General features: G+C 45.2%; 1 protein-coding gene across 1 annotated transcript in view; it reads right to left on the reverse strand.

Moving 5' to 3' along the window:
* Positions 1–17,546, reverse strand: part of DHX29 (DExH-box helicase 29) — a 250,263-nt gene that overhangs the window by 31,639 nt on the left and 201,078 nt on the right. The gene's annotated exons all lie outside the window — the stretch shown is intronic.

Here is a 17,546-nt window from a genome sequence, read left to right on the forward strand (position 1 = left end):
ATTTGCCTGCTTGATCCTTTGAGATTCATGAGTATATTTGGTTAAAATTCTTTTAACATTTATTTTCAAGCCAAATAGATAGTCTAGGAGGATATTAAAAATCTGTGTACAGTAGTTACTGTCAAAAATTAAATTTAAGCACATTTTTAGGTTGGATTCCAGGGGAAGACAGGCAAATCCTGCTCTGTTGTCCTCATCCAGTAGCAATGGCAGCAGTCAGATGACAACATAAATGCACCACAACAAAGGACTAGTCCAGGGATTTTCTGGTTCTAACTAGTACACTAAAATTCTCCTTCAGGAGTGTTTTATCAGGATTTTCTGGTTGTACCGAAAATCAGAAGCACTAACTACAATCGAGCTCTGATAGGCTTAATATTTAATAATTATTGGCATTAGTTGTTTTATGAGATGGATAAATTAGGTCTTACTTGCTAATGATCTTTCTTTTAGTCGCGCCAGACCATGCCCTATGAGTGGATATAAGTCCTCCTACCAGCAGATGGGAAGATTGATACAAACCGTGAAGTGGATACACTTGGTGCTGTGGAGTCCTGTATCCCTCAGTATTTCTGTTGACAAAGCACCGAAAAGAACAAAAGTACAACAGAAAAACAGATCCCCCTAAATAGGCCCACAGGGAACTGGAACAACCAGGAATCAACTGAACATCCTGTGGCACAAAAATTCACTGCCAAGTTAGTCAGGTTCGCTTATGCCTCTCTTGAATCATCTTTTGTTTGCTTTTTTTTTTTTTTTTTTTTGAGCTGAGACTCCTAGAAGCCAGCTGGATTCCACCTCCTGCTATTCTTCCAGTGGTAAAATCCCGCAGCACGACGTACCACAAAACACAAAGTAGGGAGGGATTGGGCATGGTCTGGAGTTACTAAAGGAAAGTAAATTAGCAGGTAAGACCTAATTTCTCCTTCCTTAGTCTCAGCTTCAGACCATGCTCTACGAGTGGGAAGTACCAAAGCAGTTCTCACTGAGGACAGGACACAGCCAACCCTCAAGCGCTTGACAAAAGAATGCAGGGACAACATGTAGCCGCCCTGCAAATGTCTGCAACTGGAATCAATGAGTGCTCTGCCTACGAGGTTGCCTGCGCCCAGGTAGAAAATACACGTAGACCCTGAGGAGCACTCTTGTTCCTGAGCAAATAGGCAGAGGAGATTGTCGCCTTTGAGGCAGCTTCCCTCTGTGGTGACCCGCAAAGTGAACGAAAAGATGATTGGAGAGTCTAAACTCCGCAGTCCTGCGCAAATAACAGCGAAAAGACTGATGAACATGCAGCCGATAGAAACTCCGGAAGAGAGATGGTCTGGTTAACAGATCATCTTCGTCAAGAAGGACGGAACCAGATGCAGAACAACACACGCCTTGAGAAACAAGAGAAAAGGCTCCTATCACGACAGGGCCTGAAGCTCCGAGACTCTGCGCCGATATAATGGCGACCAAAAAGGCCACCTTGAGGGAAAAATCCTTCAGGGTCGCCGTCTGCAAAGGCTCAAAGGGAGGGAGCAGTAATGAGGCCAGCATCAAATTCAGGTCCCAAAGTGGAACGATAGACCTCACTGGAGGGCGCAAATGACGAACTCCCTGCAAAAAAAAGGGCGACATCAGGATGGACTGAGAGGTAATAACCCTGCACTGGCCCATGAAAGACCACAAGGGTCGCCAACTGGACCTTCAACGACAAGAGGGCCCTGAAAAATTCGCCAGCCATGACATAGGCCAGTGAAGTGGACCGCTTCCTCGCACTCAATAACGCAGAAATGACAGCCACCAAATAACCATGCTTCAACAACCGTGACTGCTCAAGAGCCACGCCGTGAGAATCGAGCCGTGTCCAGCAGAGCCACTGGGCCATGAAACAGCAGCAGAGGCACGAGAGAGAGCCAAAAGGGCTAGCTGACCACCAAACGCATCAGATTCCTGTACAACAGACAGCAAGGCCAGTCTGGGGTGATGAGCACTAGTGTCCCCCCGTAAGCCTCTATGCCCTGAATAACCCAACCCACCAGGGCCCATGGGAAAAAAACACATACAGCAGGCCATCTTGCAGTCGTGGCTGGCCAAGGGCATTGAGCTCTCTGACACTGGATGATTCTGTTGATCTGAAGGAACGCACCGCTTTGGTATTCTGATCCGTGGTCATAAGATCTGGGACTGGGGGTCCCCACCGGAGCACCAACGAGTGAAAAGCCTCGCGCAGAAAGGGATATTCCACTGATCAAGAAGGGTCCGACTGAGGAAGTCCGCCTGCACATTCAACATGCTGGCCACGTGCTAAGCCAAAATAAGTCTCTGCTCCTGGTGCCCCCTGATGATTCACATATGCCATAGCAGTGGCATTGTCCAAGAGAACTCAGACCACTTTGTTCTCCAGAAGGGGCTGAAAGGCCACCAGAGTTAAACGAATGACCCTGGTCTCCAGATGATAGACCACACAGCCTCCTGCAGCGACCAATGGCCCTAAGCCAACTGGCTGAGAAAATAGGCTTCCCAGCTCAGCAGACTGGCATCTGCTCGTCACCAGTACCCAGGCCAGGGTCTTGAGTGGCATCCTGGCTGCCAGATGAGCTGAGTCCAGTCACCAGCACAGACTGCCCTGCACTGCCCTGGAAGAGGAAAAGAGCCCAAGGTCTGCCTCACATTGGAGACCAGCAAGACAGCAAGGACCGCTGCAGAGGATGAATGTGAGTCGTCGCCCATGGCACTACCTCAATTGCTTTGGACTTTTTTGGCTGTTTTTTTTGCTTGCTACTACCTCAATCACTGCCACCATGGAGCCAAGGACCTTAAGAATACGCCATGTGGCTTGGGGGAGGGGGTGATGATCCAGCAAGGCCCGTACTCGGGCTTGAAGTTTCAGCATCCAGGACTGAGGCAGGAATACCTTGCTCATCGCCGTATCGAAGCGTATACCCAGATACTCCAGGGATTGGGTGTGCTCAAGTCGACTCTTTGCCATGTTGACCACCCAGCCGAGATGCTGTGACAGGGACACCACCTGATCTGTGACCCGCAAACTCTCCTCATGATCAACCAGTCATCTAGGTAGAAGTGCACCAACAACCTTTCCTTTCGGAGATAGGCTGCAACCACCACCATCACCTTTGTGAAAGTCCTGGGCGCTGTGGCCAAACCAAATGGAAGCGCCCGGAACTGGTAATGCCGGCTCAGGAACGCAAAGCATAAGAATTAGCGATGGTCGGGATGGATGGGAATGTGGAGGTAAGCCTTGAAGTCCAATGCTGTGAGAAACTCACCCTTGAGCACAGCCACAATCGCGGTCCAAAGAGTTTCCATGTGGAAAGAGGAAACTTGGAGGGTCCTGCTGACACCCCTTGAGGTCCAAAATGGACCAATACAAGCCCTCCCCCCCTTTTCTTTTTGGGAACCATAAATAGATAGAATACCTGCCAGAATCGATCCTGGTATGGCGCACTGGTCGACGGCCCACAGCTCTCAGAGACGGCTCAACATCTGGTGAGCTGGCTGCTGGCCTTTTTACGGTGAGCCACACAGAGACAGCAGAATCTGCTCCTGCAGAGGAGGCGAAACTCCCAGAAGGTACATCGACTCGCAACAGATCCAGGACCCACTGGTCAGACGTGATGTGGACCCACCTTTGGTCAAAACACTGCAAGTCGGACCCCTTTGGGGGCTACAAGAGAGTAGGTCTTTAATCCTTCATTGGGCAGCCACTGGTAGATCATGCTCCGAGGGCTCTGTCCCAGCCTCCCCCACAGCCTCCCGAAAGGCCTGAAAGGACCAACACCTAGTCACAACCCTGGCCTCCGGAGGGCACTTGCAAACCACGAAAACTGGGATCGCAAAATGTTCTGCGACTGCCCTCAGGAGGTATTGTGGGGAGCCGAGCAAGTCTGAAGCTCTGGCAAACAAAGTCCTTGACCAGCTTCTCGGGATCCTCCCCAAACGGAGAGGTACTCACAAAAGGCAACTGGCTGAGGTGGAGCTTGAATGCCACATCCACAGCCCATTGATGGAGTCACAAAAACCGATGCTCCGCCACAGAAAGAAGGGTATTGGCCAAGCTCTAACCAGATCATAAAGGAGGTTGGACAAAAGCTGTGCCCATTTCCAAATTGGCCAGGTCATCTGACTCCTCACCTGGAGCATCCGGGAGGTTCTCAGCCCAACGAAAACATGCCCTCACCACATAACCGCCACAAACGGTGGCTTGCAGGGCCAAGACCGACACCTCAAAGGAGTCTAAGAACTGCAAGTGGATCCTTGAGAGCTGCTCTGCCTTCCACAGGAACTGCAGTCTTCCTGGTCACTGTGTAAGCAATGCATCACCCTAAGAACCCAGAACCATATCTCAACCTCTGCAGGTAACGAAACAACTGGGCTAAAGCTCATGCCATGTGCACGGAGAATCCGGCTACTGCCACTCGTGCCTCCATAAGCAACTTGAGGTCCTCGCTATATTGAAAAACCTTTGGGAGCTTGTCGGGTGCTCTTGAGGACTGAATCCCCTTTGCAGGGAGCTACGGATTGTTCGTCCTGCAATCCCAGACCTGTGCAGGGTCTGGGCAGTCAACCAGGGGAGATCCTGCCACTGAAAAAGATGGACCACAGAAGGATCCTCCCCCATACATAGCTCCGAGTCCTCCTCCAGGACTCAAGCCCACTCATCCTCCTCGACAAGCTCCTCCTCCAACAGCGGAGGACCCAAGGGGTCCTCCACTGCTTCCTGAGAAGGCAAGGCTTGGTGGGCTGTTTAGCGCTCAAAAGCACCCCTGCTGCAGAAGGGCCACCTACACCAGGCATGGGACTAACACCACTGTTTTTAAGACAGCACACCTGGTGCAAAACTAATACAAACTCAGGCGAAAAGGGGGGAGGAACCCCTGCCTCTGAACTGGGTAGGGAACTAGGCACCAGTCAACTACCACCTTCCAACGGGAGATCCTGAGATTAAAATGAGAGGTCAAGAACCTCCCCCTGAGCGTGCTCCAAACCCCCTGAGCTCTCCCTGGGTTCCAGCCTCACAGATGCATCAGAACCCGTTGGACTGGAGTCATCTCAATGCGAAAGCTCCCCAAGTGAAGCCTCTTCACAGACCCGGCACAGGCCCAACACCAGTGGGAGAATGTGGTGCACCATTTTAATGGAAACTGCCATCCAGAGAAAAGGCTGGAATACGGCCACACATTCCTCTCACAGCGCAACCATGCTGCCTGCGCCCGGAGTGGAATCCGACCCGGAGACAAGCAGGAGGTAAGGGAAACCACCAAAGCCATAAGTACATAAGTATTGCCATACTGGGAAAGACCAAAGGTCCATAGCCCAGCATCCTGTTTCCAACAGTGGCCAATCCAGGTCACAGATACCCGGCAAGATCCCAAAAATGTACAAAACATTTTATACTGCTTATCACAGAAATACTGGATTTTCCCCAAGTCCATTTAATAATGGTCTATGGACTTTTCCTTTAGGAAGCCGTCCAGACCTTTTTTAAACTCCGCTAACTGCCTTCACCACATTCTCTGGCAACGAATTCCAGAGTTTAATTACACGTTGAGTGAAGAAACATTTTCTCCGATTTGATTTAAATTTACTACATTGTAGCTTCATCGCATGCCCCCTAGTCCTAGTATTTTTGGAAAATGTGAACAGACGCTTCACATCTACCCGTTTAACTCAACTCATTATTTTATAGACCTCTATCATATCTCCCCTCAGCCGCCTTTTCTCCAAGCTGAAGAGCCCTAGCCGCTTTAGCCTTTCCTCATAGGGAAGTCGTCCCATCCCCTTTATCATTTTCGTCGCCCTTCTCTGCACCTTTTCTAATTCCACTGTATCTTTTTTGAGATGCGGTGACCAGAATTGAACACAATATTCGAGGTGCGGTCGCACCATGGAGCGATACAAAGGCATTATAACATCCTCATTTTTGTTTTCCATTCCTTTCCTAATAATACCTAACATTCTATTTGCTTTCTTAGCCGCAGCAGCTCACTGAGCAGAAGGTTTCAACTTATGATCAACGACGACACCTAGATCCCTTTTTCTTGGTCCATGACTCCTAACGTGGAACCTTGCACGACATAGCTATAATTCGGGTTCCTCTTTCCCACATGCATCACTTTGCACTTGCTCACATTAAACGTCATCTGCCATTTAGACGCCCAGTCTCCCAGTCTCTTAAGGTCCGCTTGTAATTTTTCACAATCCTCCCGCGATTTAACGACTTTGAATAACTTCGTGTCATCAGCAAATTTAATTATCTCACTAGTTATTTTCATCTCTAGGTCATTTATAAATATGTTAAAAAGCAGCGGTCCCAGCACAGAGGCCTGGGGAACCCCACTAACTACCCTTCTCCATTGAGAATACTGACCATTTAACCCTACTCTCTGTTTTCTATCTTTTAACCAGTTTTTAATCCACAATAGAACACTACCTCCTATCCTATGACTCTCCAATTTCCTCTGGAGTCTTTCATGAGGTACTTTGTCAAACGCCTTCTGAAAATCCAGATACACAATATCAACCGGCTCACCTTTATCCACAAGTTTGTTCACCCCTTCAAAGAAATGTAGTAGATTGGTGAGGCAAGATTTCCCTTCACTAAATCCATGTTGACTTTGTCTCTATTAATCCGTGCTTTTGAATATGCTATGTAATTTTGTTCTTAATCACAGTCTCTACCATTTTGCCCGGCACCAACATCAGACTCACCGGTCTATAATTCCCCTGATCTCCTCTGGAACCTTTTTTAAAAATTGGCATTACGTTGGCCACCCTCCAATCTTCCAGTATCATTCTCGATTTTAAGGATAAATTACATATTACTAACAATAGCTCCGCAAACTCATTTTTCAGTTCTATCAGTACTCTGGGATGAATACCATCTGGTCCAAGAGATTTGTTACTCTTCAGTTTGTAGAACTGCCCCATTATATCCTCCAGGTTTACAGAGAATTTATTAAGTTTCTCCGACTCATCAGCTTCGAATACCATTTCTGGCACTGGTATCCCACCCAAATCTTCCTCAGTGAAGACTGAAGCAAAGAATAATTTAAACTTTCCGCTACGGCTTTGTCTTCCCTGATCGCCCCTTTACTCCTCGGTCATCTAGCGGTCCAACCGATTCTTTTGCCGGCTTCCTGCTTTTAATATACCTAAAAATTCTTTTACTATGTGTTTTTGCCTCCAACGCAATCTTTTTTTCGAAGTCCCTCCTAGCCTTCCTTATCAGCACTTTGCATTTGACTTGACATTCCTTATGCTGTTTCTTATTATTTTCACTCGGTTCCTCCTTCCATTTTGTGAAGGATTTTCTTTTAGCTCTAATAGCTTCCTTCACCTCACTTTTTAACCACGCCAGCGGTCGTTTGGTCTTCCGTCCTCCTTTTTTAATATGCGGAATATATTTGGCCTGGGCTTCCAGCATGGTGTTTTTGAACAGCATCCACGCCTGATGTAAATTTTTGACCTTCGTAGCCGCTCCTCTTTTTTTTCACTTTTCTTCTAATTTTATCATAGTCTCCTTTTTTAAAGTTAAACGCTAACATATTTGATTTCCTATGAGGCTCATTTTCAAAGCACTTAGCCTCCCAAAGTTCCATAGAAACCTATGGAACTTAGCCTCCCAAAGTGCTTTGAAAATATGCCTCTATGTATACTTACTTCAAAGCTAATATCAAATCCAATCATATTATGATCACTGTTATCGAACGGCCCCAGTACCATTACCTCCCGCACCAGATCATGCGCTCCACTAAGGACTAGGTCTAGAATTTTTCCTTCTCTCGTCGGCTCCTGCACCAGCTGCTCCATAAAGTTGTCCTTGATTTCATCAAGGAATTTTACCTCCCTAGCGTGCTCCGATGTTACATTTACCCAGTCAATATCGGGGTAATTGAAATCACCCATTATTATTGTGTTGCCCAGTTTGTTTGCGTCCCTAATTTCCTTTAACATTTCTGCATCCGTCTGTTAATCCTGGCCAGGCAGACGGTAGTACACTCCTATCACTATCCTTTTCCCCTTTACACATGGAATTTCAATCCACAGTGATTCCAAGAAGTGTTTTGTTTCCTGCAGAATTTTTAATCTCTTGTTAATATACAATGCTATCCCTCCACCAATTCGATCCACCCTATCAGTACGATATAATTTGTACTCCGGTATGACAGTGTCCCACTGGTTATCCTCCTTCCATCAGGTCTCAGAAATGCCTATTATATCTAATTTTTCATTTAGTGCAATATATTCTAACTCTCCCTATCTTAGTTCTTAGGCTCCTGGCATTCGCATAAACATTTCAAACTGTTTGTTGTTCCTATTTACATCATGCTTAGTACTTGACAGTATTAATTTGCAATCTTTTGTCTGATTTTTATTTTTATTTAAGGACACCTGATCTACTATGGTCTCTTTTGCAACCTCACTATCAGGATACCCTATCTTCCCTGTTTTGGTGATATCTTTGAAAGATACCTTATCCCGAACCATGCGCTTTTGAGCGACTGTCGGTCTCCCCCCCCCATTTCTAGTTTAAAAGCTAGAAACAGGGGGGGGGGGGGGGGAGGCTGACAGTCGCTCAAGGACTTGTACGGGACAAGGGGAATTCTTCCAAAGGCATCCTGTTACTTTGCTCAAGTTTAGACCTTTTAGATGTTTGGAAAACGCTGCATCCCATGGAACGAGACTATGCGCATTTGTCTCGGGCACATGGAACTCAATCTAGAATTGATTACTGGCTTCTGTCAGTGATGCTTTTTTCGTCTGTGAGAGATGCTGGCATAGGGCCACATAGTGTGTCAGATCATGATTCAGTGTGGTGCACTTTGGATTTGGGAGAAGCAGGCAGTGATTTGTATCAATGGAGATTTCCTCCGCAATTATCAGGCTTTTCGGGAGCATTTGATTCGTAAATGGGAGGACTATCAAGTGCATAATAAGGATATACAGCAGCCAGTGCTTTTTTGGGAAGCAGCCAAGACGGTGTTTAGAGGGGAGATCATAGCTTATTCTTCAAGAAAAAATCTAGAGATTGGGAAATCTTGAGGTTAGAAAAACTAGTGGTTAAAGCACAGAAAATGTATGGTGAGCATCCGACATTGCAGACGAGAAATTCTCTTCTAGTGATGCAAGCAACTCTTGCTGAACTTCTTCATGACAGGGCGAAGAAATCAGTGAATGTTTTAAAATATCAACTGTATTTACATGGGAATAAGTCCGGGAAGTTACTATCTCATTTAATCAAAAAAAATCAGGAGGATCTCACACTGTATTTCAGCTAGACAGGGGGGAGGGAGTTCAAGTGCGGTCTGACCGGGAGATAGCGGAAACCTTCCAACCATATTACCAAAAACTATACGCTAGCCCACTAGAAACGCCTCTGGAGGGCGACCTCTGTCTTGATAGTCTGGATTTACTCTGTTTGGGAAATGGAGATATTGATAAACTTAATGCTCCCATAACTGAGAATGAGGTGGCTTTGGCAGTGCAGCAGAGTGCCCTTTTAAAGTCACCAGGCCTGGATGGGTTCAAAGCTGAATTTTATAAACTTTTATGTCCCTCCGTCATCCCTACTTTGCAGTCTTTCTTTACTCATATTGCAACAGAAAGAGAACTGCCGAAATCTCTTCAACTGGCCAATGTGATAGTGCTGTTGAAGCAGGGGAGGGATCCAGACAATCCATCTTCTTACAGGCCCATTTCACTTCTCAATGTAGAAGCCAAGTTGTTCGCAAAGATTTTGGCTAATCGTATGGCTCGGGTGCTCCCTGCTTTGATAGCGGATCCCCAAGTGGGCTTTGTTCGAGGGTGTACTATTACACATAACTTATGGAAGGTTCTTATCTCCATGGAGCAGGTTAAGTGAATGGCTAAACCCCCTCTACTTGTCAGCTTTGACGCAGAGAAGGCATTTGACTGAGTGGATTGGGGGTTCGTTTTTGCCACTCTACGTAGGTATGGATTTAATGGCTTCTTCCTGGACGCTGTTGGGGCTCTGTACTCGGACCCTATGGCGTGGATCCAAGTGAATGGTGTGGTTGTTGGTTCAATGAGACAGACGTGGTGATATCTGGTGACATTGTTGGGAAAACAGCTGGAGGTTTCTGACCAACTACCTATCCGGGGCAACCTGGGTTTTACTCCAGGCCATGATGGAGCTAGTTTTCAACGCTGGGATATGAAGGGAATTACCTTGATACAACATGTTTTGGATGATGGGGGTAGGATGCTTTCCTTGGATTCATTACAGGCAAGGGAGTAGTTGAGCCTAAAGATTTTTTTGCCTATTGTCAGTTACAACACTACATTCGTGCTCTTTTCAGGTCGGCTCTGTCTCCTTCGCTGGGGGAAAGGTTACAGGTTTATTTTTGACAAATTCAGAGATGGGGGCCTGGCAGTTTTGATTTTGCATGCGGCTTTGAGAAGAGTCATTCTGAAGAAATCCCTGGAGGAACTTGCCCGCAGGTGGAGTGGGGATTTAGGGCTCTCAGTGGTTTCTCTTGATTTTTATAAGTTGGTTAGGAGAATTCTGGAAATATTGGTGAGTGGGGAAATCTGGGCGTGTCAGTTTTGCACTTTATACAGGGCTTACTTTACGCAGGAACAGAAATTTAAGGCTGGGGGCTTAGAAACTCCTGAATGCCAAAAATGCAGACGACTTACTAACTCTTTTTTCACACTTTCTGGGACTGCCCGAAGGTTAAACACTTCTGGAAGGAAATAGCAAGGTATATGGAGAAGGTATTGGATCGGGTGCTACCATTGTCTCTGGAGGGGTGGCTGCTGGATAATTATTAGTCTTGCATTAAAATCTGATTAACAATGAATCAGTGTTAAAATCTGAGCTATGTTCTCTGACATTGTATTGGTTGTCTAAAATGAGCTAACATCACCAACCTGTTGAATGTTTTAATACATGCTTATTAGGTGTATCATTAGTAATATGCTAACATTGTATTATATCTCTGGTATTTGAATTCCATTGCTCTGTTTCACGGTAGTTCTATTATTAGGTTTCAATTTACTGTTTTCAAGTTTAACTCACTTATTGTATTTATGTTTATTCTTTGTTATTTTACTATTGTTATGCTGTTAACAAAATTGTAAGTTTTATGTTAAACTGTAACTGCTGTATACTGCCTTGGGTGAATCTCTTCATAAAGGCGGTTCAGAAATCCCAAAAAATAAATATGAAAATTATAGGACACAAAATCATGCACAGGTATTGTTGCTACATAAGGCGGGGGCTGTGGGTAAACGGGTCATTATGAGTGTTTGGGTAGGAGAGATTGCTCCGTCCTTTTGGGTGTGGAGAAATCGATTATATGATATGATGCTGCTGGAGAAGAGGTATGCTAGGGGTTCCCGAAAGTGCTGGAAGGATATTTTAGCAGTATGGGAGGTATATGTCGGGTCTCTTCCGCACAGGGCTAATAGTTTGATACTGAATTCCCTTGAAAGGAAATCTCCTATGGATAGTTGATTAGGTGAACTGCTGGGTTGGCCCAATGTCGCTTTGTGTTATCAGATTTTGGCCTGGAGGCTGTAATCGAGCTTTGCGCACCTTGTCCGGGATTTTTTTATTAATATTATTTTTTTTTTGTTAGGGTGGGTTTATAGGGTAGGAATATGAGACACATTATAGATTTCGGGTGACATATTTTTCTCAACATAGTTGGGAATTTATTATTGGATTGAGCTGTTTGGCTTGTAGATGTAATGCTTATTTAGATAACTGGGTACTATGTCCTAATGAAATGATTGAACTGTCATTACAGGAAGTGGGAGGGGAAGGGGGGGGTCTAAAAAAATGTGTTAGAAGTTTGATGACAGATTACATCGGTTTGTTTTTACTAAGTACAGTTTTATATTTGAATTCCTGGATGTGTGTATTTTTGGCTGCGTTTACTATGAATGGTCATCAATAAAACAGTTGAAACATAAAATCAAATGCCTAACGTGGCCACGTTTTGGCTCCAAGAGGCTGTGTCAGGAGCTTAACTTTCCACTACAAAATTACACTTTAAAAACAAATATAAATAAAAATAAATTAAGTTAGTAAGATCTTACAATTATATGATAATTAGTCAAAAACAGAAAATAAATTAGATACAGATATAAAAATATATTTAAAAATGCATACACAAAAATATTTCATGTAATCTGATTAGTATGTTAACCCTCCATTGCCTCAGGTACAAACCACGAGGTTGTTGGGGTATGATCCTGGACTGGAACAGGGAAAGACTTCAGCACAGGTGGCACAGAAAAGATGCTAAAATTCTGCAAGTCCTTCTTGCAGCAACTTAAAGAGCTTCAAAAAGGCACAAGCTATTGGCTCCATATAAAGGAATGACTTGGGGTTGGCTTGATTGACACAAAGTAGATCATAGGGACGTTCAGAAGCATGAATCAGTGGAAGCTCCGACCAGAATGTGGAGGACAAACTGTCCTTTCAATGCAGCTGTTATTAGAGTGAGAAGATAATTCACTACATTTAAGCCCAGTAAGTACGGTAGAAGAAGTGTCTATGCCAATAGGCTTCAGCTGGCACAAATGTTCTTTTGTCTTGATTCATGCAACAAACACTTTAAACTCTTTCAAAGACTCTTTGCAGTGAACTGACTTCATGCCAGACTCCAGATTCACATTAATGTAGAGAAGATTTGCTGACTGGCAGGGGATTTATCTATATTCAGCACTTGATATACCGCAAGTGATCCCTGAGGCGACTAGCAGGCTTATTTTTGAAAGAGAAGGGCGCCCATCTTTCGACACAAATCGGGAGATGGGTGTCCTTCTCTCAGGGTCGCCCAAATCGGCTTAATCGAAAGCCGATTTTAGGTGTCCCCAACTGCTTCCCGTCACAGGGATGACCAAAGTTCCCGGGGGCGTGTCGGAGGCGTAGCGAAGGCAGGACTGGGGCGTGCCTAACAGATCGTCCTCAAGCGATAATGGAAAAAAGCAGGGTGTCCCTGACGAACACTTGGCCGACTTTACTTGGTCCTTTTTTTTTTATGACCAAGCCACAAAAATGTGCCCTAAATGACCAGATGACCACCGGAGGGAATCGGGGATGGCCTTCCCTGACTCCCCCACTGGTCACTAACCACCTCCCACCCCGAAAAAAAACAACTTAAAAAACTTTCATCTTTTTTTATTTTAGAGTATGGATGAAGGACGTCCTTCGCTATGCCTCCATCCCTGCGACAGCAGTTGAGGACGTCCAAAATGTGGATGTTTCTGTGAGAAGGACGTCCCATGCCTTTGCTATGCCTCCGACACCCCCTTTATTTATTTGGATTTTGGATCACAAGTAGCAGCAGTGGGATTTGAGCCGGCCACCTCTGGATTGCAAGACCAGTGTTCTAACCACTAGGCCACTCCTCCACTCCCTTGAAATTTGGCCGTCCCTGTGGGGGGGGTGGGGCATTATGCAGGTCCCTGGGGGGGGATGTATGTGTGTGTCAGCGGAGGCTTAACGAAGGCGTGGACGTCCTTCTTTCAAACATTTTGGATGTCCTCAATTGCCCCCCCCCCCACAGGGACGGCCAAATTTCAAGGAAGTGGAGTGAAGGAGTGGCCTAGTGGTTAGAGCACTGGTCTTGCAATCCAGAGGTGGCCGGTTCAAAATCCCACTGCTGCTACTTGTGATCCAAAATCCAAATAAAGGGGCTGTCGGAGGCATAGCAGGCATGGACATCCTTCTCATAGAAACATCCACATTTTGGATGTCCTCAACTGCCATCGCAGGGATGGAGGCATAGCGAAGGACGTCCTCAACTGCCGTTGCAGGGATGGAGGCATAGCGAAGGACGTCCTTCACCCATACTCTAAAAAAAAAAAAAGAAAAAGACGTTTCACCTGGACTTGTATTTTTCTAAGGTTGTAGATGGCAATTTATTTAAGGTTGTAGACGGCTATTATACACGCAGCTTGGCTGCTCTGCACTGGCTTCCCCTCCTTAGGAAGGAAATCGTGTGCAAATGAGCTAACACCGAGCAGCTCATTTGCAAGCGATTTCCTTCATGCATGCCCGTTTCTTTCCGAATCGCTAAGGAATCGGTAAGGGAAGGGCTTTTTCTGTTCAGTTAGTGCATCTGGCTGAAGGTAAGGGAGCTATGTACCTGGGAGCAATTTCTGAAGTCCACTGCAGTGCCCCCTACGGTGCCCGCTTGGTGTCCTGGCATGTCAGGTGGACCAGTGCACTACGAATGCTGGCTCCTCCCATGACCAAATGGCTTGGATTTGGTCGCTTCTGAGATGGGCATCCTCACTTTCCATTATCGCTGAAAATCAGAAACGACCAAGTCCTGGGGACGACCATCTCTAAGGTCGACCTAAATTTGCTGATTTCGGCGTCCCCAACCGTATTATCGAAATGAAAGATGGCCGCCCATCTTTCCCTGCCCCTAGCTGGAGACATCCTGCGAGGATGTCCCCAGGAAAACTTGGGTGTTAACAAAACAACAACAATATCAGACTGGATCAGCTCAGAAAACCTCGATCTTATCTTCATCAAGGAAACATGGATCCACGATCAAAAGGACCCCATAATCCTTGAACTATGCCCTCCAGGCTACAAAATCACTCACTGGACCAGAACGAAAAAGAGAGGAGGAGGCATTGCAATAATCTACCAAATCCAATTCACCACCGAAACCATCGCCAAATCCATAACACCCCAACTAGAAATTGCATCATTCAGAATCCATAACAAATCCCTGATCGATCATCTGAATTGCGTCCTATTTTACAGACCGCCCGATAACTGGAACGAAAGCCAGCCCACTTTCACGGACTTCATCTCAAACACTTGTGTAAACAGCTCCAATACATTAATACTAGGCGACATAAACCTTCACCTAGAAGACCCCAACTCCACCAACGCATGTGAATGCAAAGACTTCCTACAGTCCCGGGATCTCAAATGGCCTCACATGCAAGCTACCCATATCAAGGGACACACACTAGACCTCCTATCACACAAACTGTCCACAGATCATAACCTATTAAAAACAGACATCAAATGGACAGAAACACCTTGGACCGACCACTACAAACTGAACCTATCCCTAGACTGGTGGAAAAAGGGTCTAAACCACACACCAACACACACAACCTACACCACGAGAGGGCAAATAGACTCACAAGTATTCTGGCAACTGATATATGATAACGAATAGAAACCACGCACAGACTCCATGCACTACCTCAACCATTAGGAGGACAGATGCAGAAGTGTACTAAACGAAATAGCGCCCTTAAAGACAAGAATATCAAGAAGACAAAACTCGATACCATGGGTCAATGACGAATTATAAAAAGTCAAAACACAATCCAGGAAACGCGAATGAGCATGGAAAAAAAACCAAAAGATGAACATACACTCAATGCATGGAAACAAGGACACAGAAAATAGTGTTCTATTGTGGATTATAAAACTAAAATAGGACTACATTACAAAGATATGAAGAAACTATTCCAACTCGTAAATAAGTTACTAGACATCACTTCTATCACCACAACCAACACAGACATCCCACCCCCAGACAAACTTGCTAACTACTTTAACGAAAAAATAATAAAATTACACAGCACACTGCCTCAGGACAACACTGACATCGAAAACTTCTTCAACGACTTGGACCAAATCCCTGGTGGATGTCCAGCTGACCATTTCTGGTCAACATTTACTCTCCTCACCACTGAATCAGTTACAAAAGCGACTCATAGGTTTGCCAACACTGAAAAAACACACTGCCTCATCCTCTCATCTCAACATAACAAGTATAAACCCACAACCATAAACACCCTAGAACACACCCTCCCCACCTCAGACAGCCTAAAAATACTCGGCGTCACAATTGACCGCAACCTTACCCTTGAGAGCCAAGTAAACTCCGTGAGAGCCAAGTAAACTCCATAGTAAAGAAAATGTTCTATTCAATGTGGAAACTTAAACGAATAAAACCTTTCTTCCCGAGGAAAATCTTTCGAAATCTAATACAATCAATGGTCCTAACGCAATCTATGCGGGAAGTAAACAACAACTCGCAAAAACACAAGGCTGATATATGGTAAATCACGCTTCGAAGTGCTAAAACCCTCCGAGAAAAGCTGCACTGGCTCCCAATCAAAGAACATATCATCTTCAAAATCTGCACCTTTGTCCACAAAATTATCTACGGCGTAGTCCCAGGATACATGACAGACCTCATAGATCTACCAACCAGAAACAGACTCGGATCATCACGATCATACCTAAACTTACATTACACAAATTGCAAAGGACTTAAATACAAAACAATTTACACATCCAGCTTCTCCTACGTAAGCGCACAACTATGGAACGGACTCCCAAAAGCTGTAAAAACAATCCATGACCATCTAAACTTCAGAGAATCACCAAAAACCAACCTCTTCAAAAAGGCTTATCCCACTGATTCAATGTAAATCCCCACACCCAGCAACACAACTCAACCAATGATCGTACTGGACAATATACAATCTTCACTCCCTTCGACCTTCACGGTGCCTGACACACACCTACCTCACTCGACCACAATACAACCTTGTATTGTTATCAACCGCCTGGTGAACGCCTTTACGGTATTATGTAAGCCACATTGAGCCTGCAAATACGGTGGGTAAATGTGGGGTACAAATGTAACAAATAAATAAAATAAATAAATGTACAATTTCTATTACAGGTATTTTGCACTGTCCCTAATAGGCTCACAATTTAAGTTATATATTGTACCTGAGGCAATGGAGGGCTAAGTGACTTGTCGAGGGTCACATGGAGCTGCACCCTGAACACTAGGGTATTTGCACTAACTTTCCTTCTTGATCTAGAGGGCACAGAGCATTTCCTGCTGAGCCCTGACAGCTCAAGGTGAGATCCTTGAGCAGATCTTGCATCCAGTTATCTCATGCCTTGTACTCTGGTAACAAAAACAAACTTCATGACAACTGGTGATGAACAAGATGTGCCTCCTAAAAACACTGGCCTGACTTCATGTCATCTTGTTTACAGAAAGAATAAAAGCAAATCTAAAACAAATTATTTAAAGAAAATGAAAACTGTTAGAAAGAAATACAGTGCTGTCCGGTGGCAGTGCTGTGTAGTGTGACTCGTCAGGACCCAGATCACTCCCCAAATTTGCTCTTTCATACCCTGGATCAGCTGGGATTGGGGCTATGCAATGGGAGAGGGATTAATGGTCATCAGTTAGGGTAACATTTGGTAGCTGGATTTGAGTGCCTGATACAGGTTCCAACTTCAGAACCACCACCAGATGACCAGACTAGGAACAGAGGGAGGGTGGCTCTATTAAACAGGGGAAAAAATCTCTAGGCTCTTCATACCAGGATACAAGTACTTGTGCCAACTGAACCGGAAAAATGAAAGAAATAAAAAAAACCCCTTGGCTGGCATACTCTACCTACTGTGAAGATCTCAGTAGTTCAAGACAAGAAAGGGGCAGCAAGGGGGGGTGGGGGTAAGGGAACTATAAGAAATGCTCAATAAAATTATTATT

Source organism: Microcaecilia unicolor, chromosome 2, assembly GCF_901765095.1.
Source record: "Microcaecilia unicolor chromosome 2, aMicUni1.1, whole genome shotgun sequence".
In the NCBI taxonomy this organism is placed as follows: domain Eukaryota; kingdom Metazoa; phylum Chordata; class Amphibia; order Gymnophiona; family Siphonopidae; genus Microcaecilia; species Microcaecilia unicolor.